Source organism: Bubalus bubalis, chromosome 7 (genome assembly GCF_019923935.1).
Source record: "Bubalus bubalis isolate 160015118507 breed Murrah chromosome 7, NDDB_SH_1, whole genome shotgun sequence".
NCBI lineage: Eukaryota > Metazoa > Chordata > Mammalia > Artiodactyla > Bovidae > Bubalus > Bubalus bubalis.
Genome location: NC_059163.1, coordinates 45,067,827 through 45,083,621, shown reverse-complemented (window position 1 = coordinate 45,083,621; position 15,795 = coordinate 45,067,827). Strand labels below are relative to the sequence as shown.

At 41.4% G+C, this 15,795-nt stretch overlaps 1 protein-coding gene across 1 annotated transcript in view; it reads left to right on the top strand.

The window, feature by feature from the left end:
- Positions 1–8,625: 8,625 nt before the first annotated feature.
- The window catches only part of LOC102398050 (RE1-silencing transcription factor), a 33,259-nt gene continuing 26,089 nt past the window's right edge, over positions 8,626–15,795 (top strand). The window contains exon 1 of the mRNA XM_044945853.2: positions 8,626–8,662. The gene's annotated coding sequence lies outside the window, so the exon portion shown is untranslated. The remainder of the gene's footprint in view (positions 8,663–15,795) is intronic.

The following is a 15,795-nucleotide window of genomic DNA, read 5'->3' as shown; positions in this document are numbered from 1 at the left end:
CTGGGTTTGCCTTTTGGTGGATGTCGAGCCAAAAGATGCAACCAAGCCAAAGATTGGAAGAAGTAAGGATTTGTGAAATAAAAGTCATATTTTTGTGGTTAAACAGGAGAAGTTTAAACAAGAAATCTTTTCAGCCCTTTGGACTCCTCTCTGCACTGTGCATTGTGTATCTGCATTATGCATTACCAAACCTCCTCTCCTCCCTGCCCCTGAAAAGGGGGGAGGAGTACCTGCTCACCCTTAAAGAGCAACTTCTTCTAGCATCACAAAGAAGACTCCTTAAAAGATAACATTCTTTCTTGATGTTGTAAGGGGTCATATGACCTACCACAGTGACTCATTCGATATCTAGCCCTCTGTCTCAAAAAAGCTTATATAACTATGCCTTTACTTCTAAAGGATGTAATAGTTCTTGGAGCTGAGACATTCTTCCCAGGTTGTAATCCTCCAATTTGGCTCAGATAACATTTTCCATTTCTTTCTTAGATCAACTGATTAATTTTCCATCAACAGATTTATTACTCGTAGCAAGTAAGGAGAACACCAGAGAGCTTTTCCAAAGCAGTGTCTCCCCAAACAGCAAAATGTGGAAGTTTTAAACAAAGGGTACATGCATATTCATTAAAGGGCTTGGGCGGTATGTGTATATTCATGAAGGGAGAATTGAGTAAGAGAGATTTCAGCCTAGAATTAGTGCAAAATCGACAGAGTCCAAACTATAGTGGAATGAAGTTGAAAAACGTTGACATCATCATTTGATCCTCCACCTCAGTGGGGGCCTTAGTTCCTGCAGAACTCAAAGGTATGTATCAGATTGCTATGTATACTCCCTGAGGAGGAACTAGAGTTCTGTTTTATTGCAGAACTGTTGTTTCCTGACTGCTTTTCCTTTGTTCCTTCCTTCACTCACTTCCCTTAAGACCATTAATTATTGAGACCCATTCAAGGGCAGTTATTGTGGCCAGGCTTAGATCACAAAATGGCTTATACCAAAGATGACTTCTCTTATGTCAAGAAAACCATACCTGGTTCTCTTTGGGGATCCCCTCCCTTATCTGTTTACAGAGTCACTGTCTCCTTCAGTTAGTCTGTCCTGGTCCAGACTAGGTTAGGCATATCATTAATGGATGTCATTGGCTGGCATGCATAATTAAATAAATGGTGCTTACGACCATGACATCCAAGTACCATGTGCTACCAGAGCTCATAGAGGCATAATAAGACTTGATATAGTTCAGGTGAAGTTTTTCTGGAAGACATGACATCTAAGCAAATTCCTGAAATGAGATCAAGTCACCCAAGTCAAGTGGGTCCCTGCTGGAGTGGGGATAGCTTCCCAGAAGTACCATCCAGGTAGTTGGAACACCATATGGAGATGGTTTAAGACTGGAAATGGCCAATGTGGAGGAGCTGGTGGCAGGAGAGGTAGCAGCCTGGGCCAGGCAGCTCCTTACTGAACTTGTTAAGCAGCTCAAACATTGCCCTAAAAGAAATGAGAAGGCTCGGAGGGGATTTTAGCACAGGAATGATGTGATCAGATGAAATGATTTGCATTTTTTAAAGTTTACCTTATAAGTCTTCTAGGTGAAGAATGGAATGTAGAGGAGCAGAAATGGGCAAGGGACGTTAATTAAGGCAAGAGATAATAGTGGCTTAATGTTTGTATATGGGCTTCCCTGGTGGCTCAGATGGAAAAAGAATCCGCCTGCAATGCGGGAGACCTGGGTTCGACCCCTGGGTCGGGGAGATCCCCTAGAGAAGAAAAAGGCAACCCACTCCAGTATTCGTGCCTGGAGAATTCCATGGACAGAGGAGCCTGGTGGGCTAGAGTCCATGGAGTTGCAGAGTTGGACACGACTGAGCAACTAACACCACACCAATGCTTGTATATACAGCGAATGACAGAATTTTCTAATCAAAGTATAGGATACAAGGTCTGGAAAGTCCCCACACATACCTTTCAGGTTCCAGGTTTTATGTCTCAGTGAACAAGTCATCATGATTTTTTCAATACTAGCTTATTCATCCTAGCTTGCTCATTCAATACTAGCTTGCTCAAAATCCTCCAAGCCAGACTTCAACAGTATGTGAACCATGAACTTCCAGATGTTCAAACTGGATTTAGAAAAGGCAGAGGAACCAGAGTTCAAATTGCCAACATCCACTGGATCATTGAAAAAGCAAGAGAGTTCCAGAAAAACATCTACTTCTGCCTTATTTACTATGCCAAAGCCTTTAACTGTGTGGATCACAACAAACCAAGGAAAATTTTTAAAGGATGGGAATACCAGACCACATTACCTGCCTCCTGAGAAATCTGTATGCAGGTCAAGAAGCAACAGTTAGAACTGGACATGGAACAACAGAATGGTTCCAAATCGGGAAAGGAGTATGTCAAGGCTGTATATTGTCACCCTGCTTATTTAACTTATATGCAGAGTACATCATGAGAAATGCCGGGCTGGATGAAGCATAAGCTGGAATCAAGATTGCCGGGAGAAATATCAGTAACCTCAGATATGCAGATGACACTACTCTTATGGCAGAAAACAAAGAAGAACTAAAGAGCCTTATGATGAAAGTGAAAAAGGAGAGTGAAAAAGTTGGCTTAAATCTCAATATTCAGAAAACTAAGATCATGGCATCTGGTCCCATCACTTCATGGCAAATAGAAGGGGAAACAATGGAAACAGTGAGAGACTTTTTTTGGGGGGGCTCCAAAATCACTGCAGATGGTGACTGCAGCCATGAAATTAAAAGACACTGATCCTTGGAAGGAAAACTATGACCAACTTAGATAGCATATTAAAAAGCAGAGACATTACTTTGCCAACAAGGGTCTGTGTAGTCAAAGCTGTAGTTTTTCCAGTAGTCATGTATAGATGTGAGAGTTGGACTATAAAGAAAGCTGAATGCTGAAGAATTGATGCTTTTGAACTGTGGTGTTGAAGACTCTTGAGAGTCCCTTGGACTGCAAGGAGATCCAACCAGTCCATCCTAAAGGAAATCAGTCCTGAATATTCATTGGAAAGACTGACGCTGAAGCTGAAACTCCAATCCTTTGACCACCTGATGTGAAGAACTGACTCATTGGAGAAGACCCTGATGATGAAGACCTTGAAAGATTGAAGGTGGGAGGAGACGGGGACAACAGAGGATGAGATGGTTGGATGGCATCACAGACTCAATGGACATGAGTTTGAGTAAGCTCTGGGAGTTGGTGATGGACAGGGAGGCCTGGCATGCTGCAGTCCACGAGGTCACAAAGAGTCGGACATGACTGAGTGACTGAACTGAACTGAACTGAGCTTATTTATAGCAGAGCTAGGACTACAAACCAATTGTGTATTTTTCTCTTGCTACCTTTTATCATGGACCTCCGCATATGACTCAGTGAGTTTTCAAATTTTAAAAAAGCTGTGCCATACTAAATTATGGATATAGTCTCTCTACTTTGAGGTGTTTGAGAATGTTATAATAAACAGTTTTATATAAACAGTGCTTTAAAACTGTTGGCATACAGGTACGAATTCAAGGCCTTTGAAATCAGTTTAGCTATGGAAACCTGTCCAGAGCTTACTGGGGCTCTCATACTCACATGACACCCTCTGGGTCCCAGCCTGGTAGAGTCAGCAGGGTCGTATCTGGACTGATTGCCATAGTCATAGATAATGTCAGATTTCTGGACTCCATGGCATTTACCAGGGGCAAGACATGGAACCTCCCTTTGAATCTTTTGTAAATTGCGAGTCCATACTGTCAAATGACAAAAATAATACAATTTAGTCATGAGCTTGACGTCCCTTATCCATGGGAAAACCATCCATGGGTTGAGGAGTACACTGCCTCATAGACAATAGAGCACTCTTCCTGAGGGAGTCTGGGCAAGAGCAAGTTTATAGACCTTCAAAGAGGAAACAGAAAAGAGGGCAAGATGACCTAGGAGGTCAGCCATTTCCTTATAAGCTTGTTTTTGATGTTCAGTTGTTAAGTCGTGTTTGATTCTTTTGTGACCCTGTGGACTGCAGCATGCCAGGTTTCCCTGTCCTTCACCATCTCCCAGAGTTTGCTCAAACTCATGTCCATTGAGTCGGTGATGCCATCCAACCATCTTGGCCTCTGCCGTCCCCTACTCCTCCTGCCCTCAGCATCAGGGTCTTTTCTAATGAGTCGGCTCTTGGCATCAGGTGGCCACAGTATTGGAGCTTCAGCTTATAAGCTTAGCAGGTCCTACTTTCCAGGGTGAAGTGAGCTAGCTAAAGCTGAGCTAGGGGGTTGTGATGGGTGTAGGTTAGGTTTCCTCGACAGTGGGGCATTTTCTGGAAGTGCAGCCTGGCTTAGGTTTAGATTTGTGACTTGGGGCCGGCTGCTGCAGTGGCTTCCATTTTCTGGGTCCCCATATATGAATTATATTTATCAATGCTTTTTATACATGGGATGTTGTGAGAACAAAGTGAGTCTATATTGGTCCCACATTCCTGATCACTGATTGTTTCTTTTTTTTCTTAACTCTTACTTGACATTGAGCCATCAATGTCGCCAAAGCTGTCTACATAAACTGCCAAGTGGCCATATAGTGACCTATTTATGATTTATATTACATGTGAAAATAAGCTTGAAGAAGTCCTGGGTTGGTTTATTTAAGCTGGGGACTGTTACTCATTTAATAGATTCTAAATATAGAAAGCAAAGATGACAGTTTATATTCACTAAAACAATTATATGGAAGGTAGGCTGTGATCATATACTGGTTAGTACTCTGCATTGTGGAAGGGGGGTGAGTGGTGAGGTAATTCTATTGATTTTCAGTCTGAGGTCTCTCGATCTTGGAGGGTGACGGTTGACAGTTAAAGGCATTAGCTCTAGCTATTAGTTTCTTTTCTGAAGCGACCGCTGTGGCGTTTCTTATGATTGTGATCAAGGAACTCTTCAAATAGCATCCTCTATTTTATCTTCTGGGCTTCCCTGGTGGCTCAATGGTAGAGAATCTACCTGCCAGTTCAGAAGATGCAGGTTTCATCCCTGGGTCAGGAAGATCCCCTGGAGAAGGAAATGGCAGTATTCTTGCCTGGGAAATCTCATGGACAGAGGAGCCTGGTGGGCTGCATTCTGTGGGGTCAGAAAAGAGTCAGACATGATATAGCAACTAAACAACAACATTTAATCTTCTACCTAGATTTTCTGCATCATGTAGATTCCCTGGTACAAGAAAGCATTCAGTTAGTCATCTTATTTGCATTGGTGAGGGAAGATTCAAAAGACACATCATAAGTAATGAATAATTGTCAAATGAATGAAATAATTCATAAGCAAATTTGAGTCCTTTAATTTAAGTATAATATTATAAGCTGCATAATAAAGAAATGTATATTATAGAAAGTGAAAGTACCCTGCCATAAGCCTATTCCACAAAGTAATCTTGGTTAATATTTTGACCACTAGTTTTACTTAAAAAACTAGATTGAATATTCTTGTATATCAATGTACACTGTAGGAGGTTTTGTTGGGTCAGAAGCCTTGTGAGTTTATGTGTATATGTGTGTTTATTTTGGCAGTGCCAACTTGTTCTCCAAAAAAGCTGTAAGATTTTCACTCCCTCAAACATTCTGTTGTAAGAAATTCCAAGATTGTTTTATTTTACTTTTAAAATGCTTATTTTCCCAACTTCCCTGCTGGTGCAGTGGGTAAGAAGCTGTCTGCCACTGCAGAGGACATGGATTTGATCCCTGGTGTGGGAAGATTCCACATGCTGTGGAGCAGCTAAGCCCGTGAACCACAACTAGTCTAGAGCCAATGAGCCACAACTACTGAGCCGGCATGCTGCAGTTACTGAAGCTTGTGTGCCTAGAGCCTGTGCTCCACAAGAGAAGCCACCACAACGAGAAGCCTGGGCACCACAGTGAAGAGTAGCCCCTGCTCGCTGCAATGAGAGAAAGCCTGCACACAGCAGTGACCACCCAGAGCAGCAAAAAACAGAAAGAGAGAGAGGCCAACGAAATTATCTGGTAAAAAAACTTCTTGTTTTCCATATTATAAAAGTACACATCCTTTTGAGACAAATTAGAACAACTTGGGAGCATACAAAGTAAGAAATTCTGGTATTTTCCACCCTCCATCCAATTTTTAGGGTTATTTTAGAATGAGATGATAATATGCTTTCAATATAGAAACCTTTCAAAATCAATTTTAGTTTATTTGTTTCTTCTTTTTCCTCCAGCATATGGAGACACCCTGTGTCACTACTAAGAAATTCTGGGAGAGAACTGTCTAGGCTTCTGGAGCCTCAGGCACTTTTGTTTTTCAAGGCTCTTCCTTATATCCTACCAATCAACTTCGAATGCCCCCACATCAAATATTATATATATATACACACACAAAAAATGGAACTAATTTAATATTTTTCTCTTTAAAATATTTGGATTTTAAGTAACCTATTTAACCTATCAGCCATGATTTGCCAATAATCATTCTGCATACTCAGCAGGATTTCTTGGGAAGTGAGAAAATATAGTCTATAAGTTTTAAAAAATACATAATATTTGGGACTTCCCTAGTGGTCCAGTGGCTAGGAATCTGCACTCTGAATGCAAGGGACCAGATTCGATCCCTGGTCAGATTCGATCCCACATGCTGCAAGTAGGAATTCCCATGCTGCAACTAAAGATCCTGCATGCCAAATTAAGGCCTGATGCAGCCAAACAAACAAACAGAAAGTATGGTATAAAAAGTGTGGTATGTTATTAGCTACTAAGTCACTTTGTGAGCACGGGGTTAATGTCAGAAGAAATAATTTTTGTATCTAGGGACTTCCCTGATGACCCAGTGGTTAAGACTCCATCCTTCCAACAGAGGGCATGGGTACAATCCCTGGTTGGGGAACTAAGATCCCACATGCCGAGCAGCATATATGTGGATAATCTTCGCACCTATTCTGAGTCAAAAAAAAATCCTATGCTTGTTCTAAGCCTAGATTATGCACCTCTGTCAGATTGTGTCTCAATGCTCTGTGGACAGTGTTAGGTAAACAGCCAGATTTTCCCCCTTCATTTTTCTCTTTTCTAGATTACTTGCTAACTAGCTTCTTCTGGAAACATTCTGTCTTCTGAGCACGATATGGGAATTTAGATTTCATTTTTGCCCAGATCAATACACTTGATTTAGTTAAGTTTTCATGGTGTTGAACCTGAAAATGTGTTCTCTATGCACCTAGTACTGAATTGAATCTCAGAGGCATAGTTTTGGATGAAGTAGAAAAGAATAGTTTTCTTGAATTTCCAGGCAAAGGGGAACATAGCAGGCTTCTGCTTCTGAAAACTCTGTTCCCACTTTGGAGGATTTAATGAGGAGTTTTGGCTCAGAGGGTAAAGCTGCCTGCAATGCAGGAGACCTGGGTTTGATCCCTGGGTCAGGAAGATCCCCTGGAGAAGGAAATGGCAACCCACTCCAGTACTCTTGCCTGGAAAATCCCATGGACAGAGAAGCCTGGTATGCCGGGGGCCGGCATATTGCATATTGAGTGCATATTGCATATTGAGTGCAGCACTTTCCACAGCATCATCTTTCAGGATCTGGAATAGCTCAACTGGAATTCTATCACTGCTGGGAGCCAGCGTGAGGAACTCCGCCCATGACAAAGGTCATGAGGAAGGAGGCTCGGCATACGCAAAGGCGGGATCGAGCCTCAGGAGTCCCCCTGGAAATTCTCGAGCATCTACCCCCAAAACCAGTCTGCCTACTTTCTGCTTTGTGCTTTCACCTACACCTCTGACTTTACGGGGGCTGTCCCCCACTACCTCTCTCTGAAAAGAGTTAGCTTACAGTTCCAGTTAATAATTCCTGGGTGTGACAGTGTTTCAACCTACAAACTCCTTTGGAAGTCCTCTAGCCTGCCTGAATAGGTTTTTCCGGCCACATGTGATTGTTCAGAGCCTCCCAACTGTGAGAGGCGGGAGATGTTCTAAACTGTCTAAACACAGATTCCTTTGAGTAGTTAAAAGATTGATTAGAAATTGTATTGGTGAAGGGTTTTTCACTTATTGAGCCAATGTTTGCTGCTAAGTCTCCATACACCTTACTTACTGTGTCCTTGGCAGTGTATTGATTGATATAATGGGTGTATAGAAATGTAAGTAGTAGCCTCAATGTTTGTAACCTTGGACCCTCCTTGAGTTAATTCTTTTCTTGATTGAGCCCACCTCACCTTTGCCCTATAAGAATGCAGCTTTGTCCAATGCTTTTTTGGAGGATGGTGCCTGACTTTAGAATAATCACCTTTAGAGAAAAATAAGTTTCTTAAAATGTTAACAGGCCTCCTGACCAGAAGATGATGTAATTCACCTGAACTTTTGCATATGATAAGTTTGAAAGCCTGGCTTCAATTAGGACCAGGAACTGCTGTCCTTGCATGACCCCACCCCTTCCCCCATTATCCTCTATGCACAACTTAAGGTATAAAAACTACTTTAGAAAATAAAGTGTGGGCCTTGTTCACCGAAACTTGGTCTCCCCATGTCGCGCTCTCTCTCTCAAATTCTGGCTGAGTCTCCATCTGGAGTGCGGAACCCGCCATGCTTGCTAATTATGCCTGGGCTTCTAAGATCCGACCGGGGAGGCCTCAGTGTCTCCTCTCCTTCGGGAGAACGGAAGGACGCCTGCGGCCTACGTAAGTGGTGCAAACTTCTTGTCTTGAAGTTTTATTGGTCTCCCGCGTAAACCAAGCTACTCAGCCTCTTTTCTCCACTGAATTTTCCTACTGAGCTATCCTCATTCTATTACTCTTTATATCCTTAATTAATGTTTAATTAAGCAGTTGTTTCCTGATCCTCGCCTACGCCGTCTCTCCTTCGAATACCCTGGATCAGCCGGGTCTGGACCCCGGCACTGGTAGACTACAGTCCATGGGATCACAAAGAGTTGGACACTGAAGACTTCACTTTCACTTCATAGCAGTAGTTCAAGGGTGGAGTTGTTGACAAGATCAAGGTGTGTCCAGGCTCTGCACTTCTCTAATCTGGTCTCAGGTAATCTTCTTGATGAGCCTTTCTGCTTTCTTTAATCTGGCCTCAAGTTATCTTCTCTGACATAATCCATTTGTTGGGTTTTATTCTATAAAGAGCTTAAATATATTGTTATACCTTGTATTCCTTGAAGTGGAACCAGGACCCTGCCCCAAGGCTACACTACTGTTTCTAGACTGCTCCTCCTTTGTCTCTGCATCCACTCCCTTCCCTGATTAGCAACTGTTTGTACCTGCCCTTTCAGGGAACTTCAGGAAACTGAAGCCTATTCCCTATAAACAAGAAACAGGGGACACAGAATGGTTTCTAGTACCAGGAGTACAACTAGGTCCTGCCTGGTTTCATTATTGAAAGGGTCAGTAATACCCACTCACTGTGACATAAAAAATTATCTTTATTAAAATACATTTGAGTTTGTAAAATCTCTTATAGTCCTAAAAGCAGAACTAAGAACCAATTGTCATAAATTCCCTTCACTAGAGGCCATCCCTGGAATCTTCCAGGGATGACTGACTCTTATCATGAGCAAAGATAAGTTTTCACAATGTAAACAGACATTGTCACAAATTGATCCTATCTCCCATCTATTCTCCTGATGCACATTTATCTTTCCAAAATGTCATTTGTTTTTGAATAAGCTCCCTTCTTCCTCCCCTTCCCTAATTGAGAACTCATTTATTTTCCCATTAGTGTCTTTCTCTTCCTCTTCTTCCCCTATAAAGATGTTACATAGCCCTCCATGTATAAATTCTAACTGCCCTTGTGTCACATTTTTTCTGTGCACTCTCTATATACCTTAATGAAAATATGATGATTAAATGTTACTTTTGTTACTCTGTCTTTTGTCAGTTGAATTCAAAAGACCCCAATCAAGAAAGTACAGGAAAAGTTTTTGTTGTGGTGGTTTTTAAAATTGAAGTATAGTTGATTTACAATGTTGTGTTAATTTTTGCTGTATAGCAAAGTGATTCAGTTATGGATATAAGTATATATATATTTAAATATTTTTCCCATTATGGTTTATCATAGGATATTAAATAAAGTTCCCTGTGCTATAGAGTAGGAAGGACCTTGCTGTTTATCAATTCTATATATAATAGCTTACATCGGCTAAACCCAATCTCCCACTCCATCCTTTCCCCAACCTCCTCCCCTTTAGCAGCTGCAAGTCTGTTCTCTATGTCTCTGAGTCTGTTTCTGTTTTGCAGGTTCATTCATGTCATATATGAAGGATATCATATGGTATTTTTTACTTTCTCTTTCTGACTTCATTTAGTATGATAATCTCTAGATCCATTCATGTTGCTGTAAATGGCATTATTTTATTCTTTTTTAGGGCTGAGCAGTATTCCATTGTATATATGTACCACATCTTCTTTATCCATTCATCTGTCTATGGACCATATAGGTTGCTTCCATGTCTTGGCTATTGTGAATACTAGAGTTTTGTCTGGTTATATGTCCAAGAGTGGGGTTGCTGGATCATACGGTAATTCTATTCTTAGTTTTCTGAGGAGTTTCCATACTGTTTTCCATAGTGGCTGCACTAACTAACATTCCCACCAATAGTGTAGGGCAGTTATACAGGAAAAGTTTTAACTCCTGGACATTTTATTGTATGAGTGTATTAAAATTTGTTTATCCCTTCATCAGTTGGGTTTTAGGGTTGTTTCATTTTTTGAACACTAATCTCCAGGGTTTTTTTTTGTTTTTTTTTTGCATGGCATAAGTTTTCAATTCTCCTCAGTTAGTACCTAGAGTTGGATACCTATATTATATTCTATGTGTCTCTATAAGAAACTTCAAGACTGTTTTCCAAAATGGTTGTTTTGGGAGATGTTGGGCCAAAAGATACAAACCAAAGCTTGGGAGAAGGATTTATTACTTGCAGTAAGTAAGGAGAACACCTGGGGTCTTTTCCAATGCAGTGTCTCCACAAACAGCAAAATGGGAAATTTTTAAGCTAAGGGTACATGCATGTTCTTGAAGGGGTTAGAGCAGAAAATTCCACATAGAATTGGGGCAAAGGTAGACAGAGTCCAAGCTTTAGCTGATAGAATTCAGAAGAGGTAAAAATCATCATTTCATCCTCCACCTGGGTAGGGGGATTAGTTCCTGAAGAACTCAAAAATATGTAACAGAGTGTTATGTATATTCCTCATTGCTTAGTTTCTAAGTCATGTTCAACTCTTTGTGACCCCATGGACTGTAGCCCACCAGGCTCCTCTATCCATGGGATTTTCCAGGCAAGAATACTGGAATGGGTTGCCATTTCCTTCTCCTAGGGATCTTCCTGATCCTGGGATTGAACCCACAGCTCCTGCATTGACAGGTGGATTCTTTACCACTCAGCCAACAAGGAACCCCAAGGGGCAGGAGCTAAAACTCTGTTTTATCTTTGAACTATTGTTTCTTGACTGCTTTTCCTTTGTTCCTGCTTCCCCTAACTTCCCTTAAGATCACTGATTATTGAGGCGAGCATGGGGCCAGCTTAGATGCAAAAACCTTAGGCCAAATTGGTTTTTCTTATGTCAAGAAAACCATGCCTGGTTCTCTTTCTCTGAGGATCCCTGATCCTATCAGTTGTACCAGTTTTCATTTTCATTGTCAGTAAGTTTTCATTTTCATTATCAGTAGATGAGAGTTCTAGTTGCTCAGTGTCCTCATCAGCACCCTTATTTTCAGTCATTCTGGTGGATAAAGTGATTATTTGAAGACAAATATGAAAATGTCAATTGAAGAAACATTTATTTATAAAACCAGCACTGTGTATTAGCTTTGACTGGGTTGATACACTTTGTTGCAAGTTTAATTTTATTGACTGTGTCAGAAATAACACAATTCCTTATCTCTTCAGGTCCTTGTAGTCAGGTCAGAAACAGGAATGAAAGTATGTACAACAGTATACCTCTCATGGTACTCTGGATGCTTTTGCCTCTTTCTGGAAGGAAGGAGAAGTCTTCCACAAGTTGTATTTTGAATCAAGTCCCATTTCCCCTAAATTGACAGTTAGCTCTATAGGTTAAAATGTCAAAGCTGTGGCTGGAGTATTTTAAAAGCAATGGAGGAAAATAAGGGTTTCCCTTGCCAGGAGATAACTAATCTTAACCTTAAAATAGGGTCAAGAGTTAAGGAAATGTGGATCTGAAGAGTATTTTAACCTCAGATATATACTGTCTGTATGTCCATTGAACATAGCAGCTCATCAGGTCCAAAAACAGTAAAAGATGTTTTAGGTAAGGGTGAGCTGCTGCCAGCGATTAGAGTTTAAGGCACACTGGAAGAGCACTGGGCCAGTTGGAAATCTGTGTCCCTGGGCCCAAGTTCTGGCTGTGACCTAACTAGGTGAGCAAACCTGGACAAGTCAAATGCTTGCAGGCCTGTCTTTTCTTCTATAAAACAGAGCTTGGATTCCTAAGATCTCTTTCAGTTGTGACATTTTGTGGGCTGCATATGACATGGAGAATTCTGGGAAGAAGGACAATAGGGAAGGCCAGAGCAAAGAGATAGAATGCAGGGGAAGGGCAGGGTTGTGCAGGGAGAGAGGTGTGGCTTATATGTAAAAAGGGGCAGGGAATTCCCTGGCGGTCCAGTGGTTAGGACTCCATGCTTTCACTGCTGAGAGCCTGGGTTCAGTCCCTGGTCCAGGAATTATGATCCTGCAGCTGCACGGTGATAAAGCTAACAAAACAAACGACAACAGAAACAGGGGCAAATAGAGGGACCCTTGAGGCCCAAACAGACTTTTAAATTCTACCTAGGAAAATCCAAGGAAAGACTGGTATGTGGAACTAGGAGTGTACTAGGAGTACCATACGCAGAAGAGCAGGAATGGAGATTTTCAACAGGAAGGCAGTGCAGAGGAACCAGTGACCTAAGAGCATTTTTTTACCCATTCAACAGATAGCTATTGAAAGGAAATATTTTAGGGGACAAAGAGCTAGGCCAGCATTCAGCATGAGGGAAGTCTGTGATGGGTGTTGAACTGGGGGTACGAGGGGCCCCACTGTGAGAGATTGTGACATCAAGCTAGGATCCCGTAAATATAACAAACACATGTTGAGCAACTACCACATTATAGGCATTGGAGATAAGGACTAATTTCTTTGTTCTTTTGGACATTAAGTTCTGTTCCCAAAATCTTGGCCCCCTGTCCACCAGTGTTGAATAAAGAATATGGAGACAGAATTCAGAGGAAATAGGAAAATGACTCTATCTTTGCCTGGCACAGAGGAATACACAGCAGGCTAGCACCTCAAGAACTAAGCCCCTCTCCCCTGGGGAATAGGGAGAGGGTTTTCTACCCTCATGAAGGTCTTGTGTGTATGTATATATATATAAAAATCTTTTTTTTCTTTCCTGCAAGTTTACAGCCAAAAGCTGGAGTCAGGTGGCTCAGCAACCTGATCTGGTAATCCCTGAAGTTATAGGCCAAGAACTTCTTCCTTTTGAGATGCAGAATCCTACTAGAGAGTGTAGGGGGAGAAAAATGTCAGGTGCAGAGTATAATTTATGTGGAATCAGATAGTAATTAGCTTTGTGAAAGACAAATCCAGCTACAAGTGTTTGTCAGTAGTAACACCTAAAGAATAACCAAGATTATTTAACTCTTGCAGACATGTTTGGCTGGTATGTGCCAAACGCTGTCTACTCTTTTTTGTTTTTGCTGTGACAGTTTTAGTAAGGAAAGATAAACAATAAATGGTAAATAAATAAAATACATGGCATGTTTGTTAGCAATAAATGCTAATAGCAGGGAAGGACAGTAGGATTGGGTGCAAAGGGGAGGAGCTGTAATTCTAAAGATTGTGGCCGCTGAGAAAAAGCTGCCATCTGACCCAGGAGGGGAGGGAATGAGCTTGCACGGATAGAGAGGTACGGGATAGTCTTTTAGATAAAGAACAGCAAGTTCTAGTAGCCAGGGTTCAAGGAGGCCAGGGAGTTGAGGGGAAGAGGAGCAAGGGGAGAGTAGTGCAAAATGTCATCTGGGCTGCCTGAGACAGCAGGAGGAGAAGCAGGAGGAGCCCAGCTCCTTCCAGAGCTCCCTGGCTCCCCTCTTTCCCTTCTCTCAGCATTTTTAGATACTGTCATGGATAAGACTGTATTCTGATTACCAGAACCAGAACAAAAGTTTGGGGCTCAACTGGCAGCAAGGGTAGATGAAGTTGCTGTCAACAGTGCTAGACCTGGCCTTAAATCTGTCTTCAGACACCATTAATCTTTTTGTTGTTGTTGTTCTGGCTGTGCCACATGGCAAGTGACATCTTAGTTCCCTGACCAGGTGTCGAACCTGTGGAATCTTAACCACTGGACTGCCAGGGAAGTCCCCAGACACCAACAGTCCTAAAGCCAGTGTGGCTCAAGGCCTACACTGGTGGGTTTCCCCACAGAGTGCAAAAGAAGCTGCAGAGAAGAAACAAGGCTGCCAGGTATATTGAACTGAAAAAAATACATATATGATTGTTTTAGGAAATACCTGCACTAGATTCAAAATTTAACAGAATAAAAAGCATTTGAGGGATTTGCCTGGTGGTCCAGTGGTTAGAACTCTGTGATGGTTCAATTTCTGATCAGGGAGTTAAGATCCTATATACTGTGAGTCAGCCAAAAAAATTAAAACAAACAAACAAACAAACAAAAAACAACAGAACTCAGTCACAGTTCAAAGTCTTTTTTTTTTTTTCTCAAAAGATCTTAAATTTTGGATACAACAAAGTAAAATACAGCCTCTTGAAAAGCAATTAGTAATTAGTTTATAGAACCAGCTTACCCCAAGGAGAGTTCCTATTAATTTATAAATTTGGCCTTAAATTTGACCTGTGGCCTTCACATCATGATGATTTGGGTCACTCTGAATATGACATCTCTGAAACAAGGACCTCTGCTAATTTTAAATGAATGCAGCTGCCTATTTCTCATTCATTTATTTGCATCACAATATGTTGGAATAAATTCCCAATTAATAAAACATTTCCAGTAAGCAGTCAGACTGAGGAAATGAAGGACATTTATCTAGTAAGTTTTAAAAAGAAATGTTTCATTTTTGTCTTTTTTGGACATGAAAAAGGGGAAAAAGTTTATATTTTTGCAGGCTGTGACAGAGGCCAGATTTGTTCTCAGGGTTACAGCATCTAAAAAATCCTGCAAGCATTATATGGATTTAAAAAAAAAAAAATTTTTTTTTAAAATGAATAAAGGTAGTAAAGTTTAGGGAATTCCCTGGCCATCCAGTGGTTCAAACCTGGCACTTTCACTGCCAGGGGCCAGGTTCAATCCCTGGGTCTACAGGCTGCGTGAAAGTGAAAGTGGTAGTCGTCACTTGTGTCCGACTCTTTGTGACTCCATGGCTCCTCTGTCCATGGAATTCTCCAGGCAAGAATACTGGAGTGGGTTGCCATGCCCTCCTCTATGGGATCTTCCCGACCCAGGGATCGAATCCAGGTCTCCCGAATCGCAGATTCTTTACCATTAGAGCTACCTGGAAAGCTGCATAGAGCGGCCAAAGAAAAAAGGAAAGAAAGAAAAAGTTTGCACCAGGCCTACAAAGGTTTTTTTTTTTCTTCCTTTCCTTCCTTTAATTTTTTTCTCCCTACCCCAACTCTTTTTTCTTTTTCACCATTCCCTCCTGCATTTCTTTCTTTCTCTTTTGGGATCAATGAAAACGAATGCGTCTTAAGTTTGATTCATGGGGGGATTTTGCATTTGAACAGCAAGGAGATCAAACCAGTCAATCCTAAAGGAAATCAACCCTGCATATTCATTGGAAGGACTGATGCTG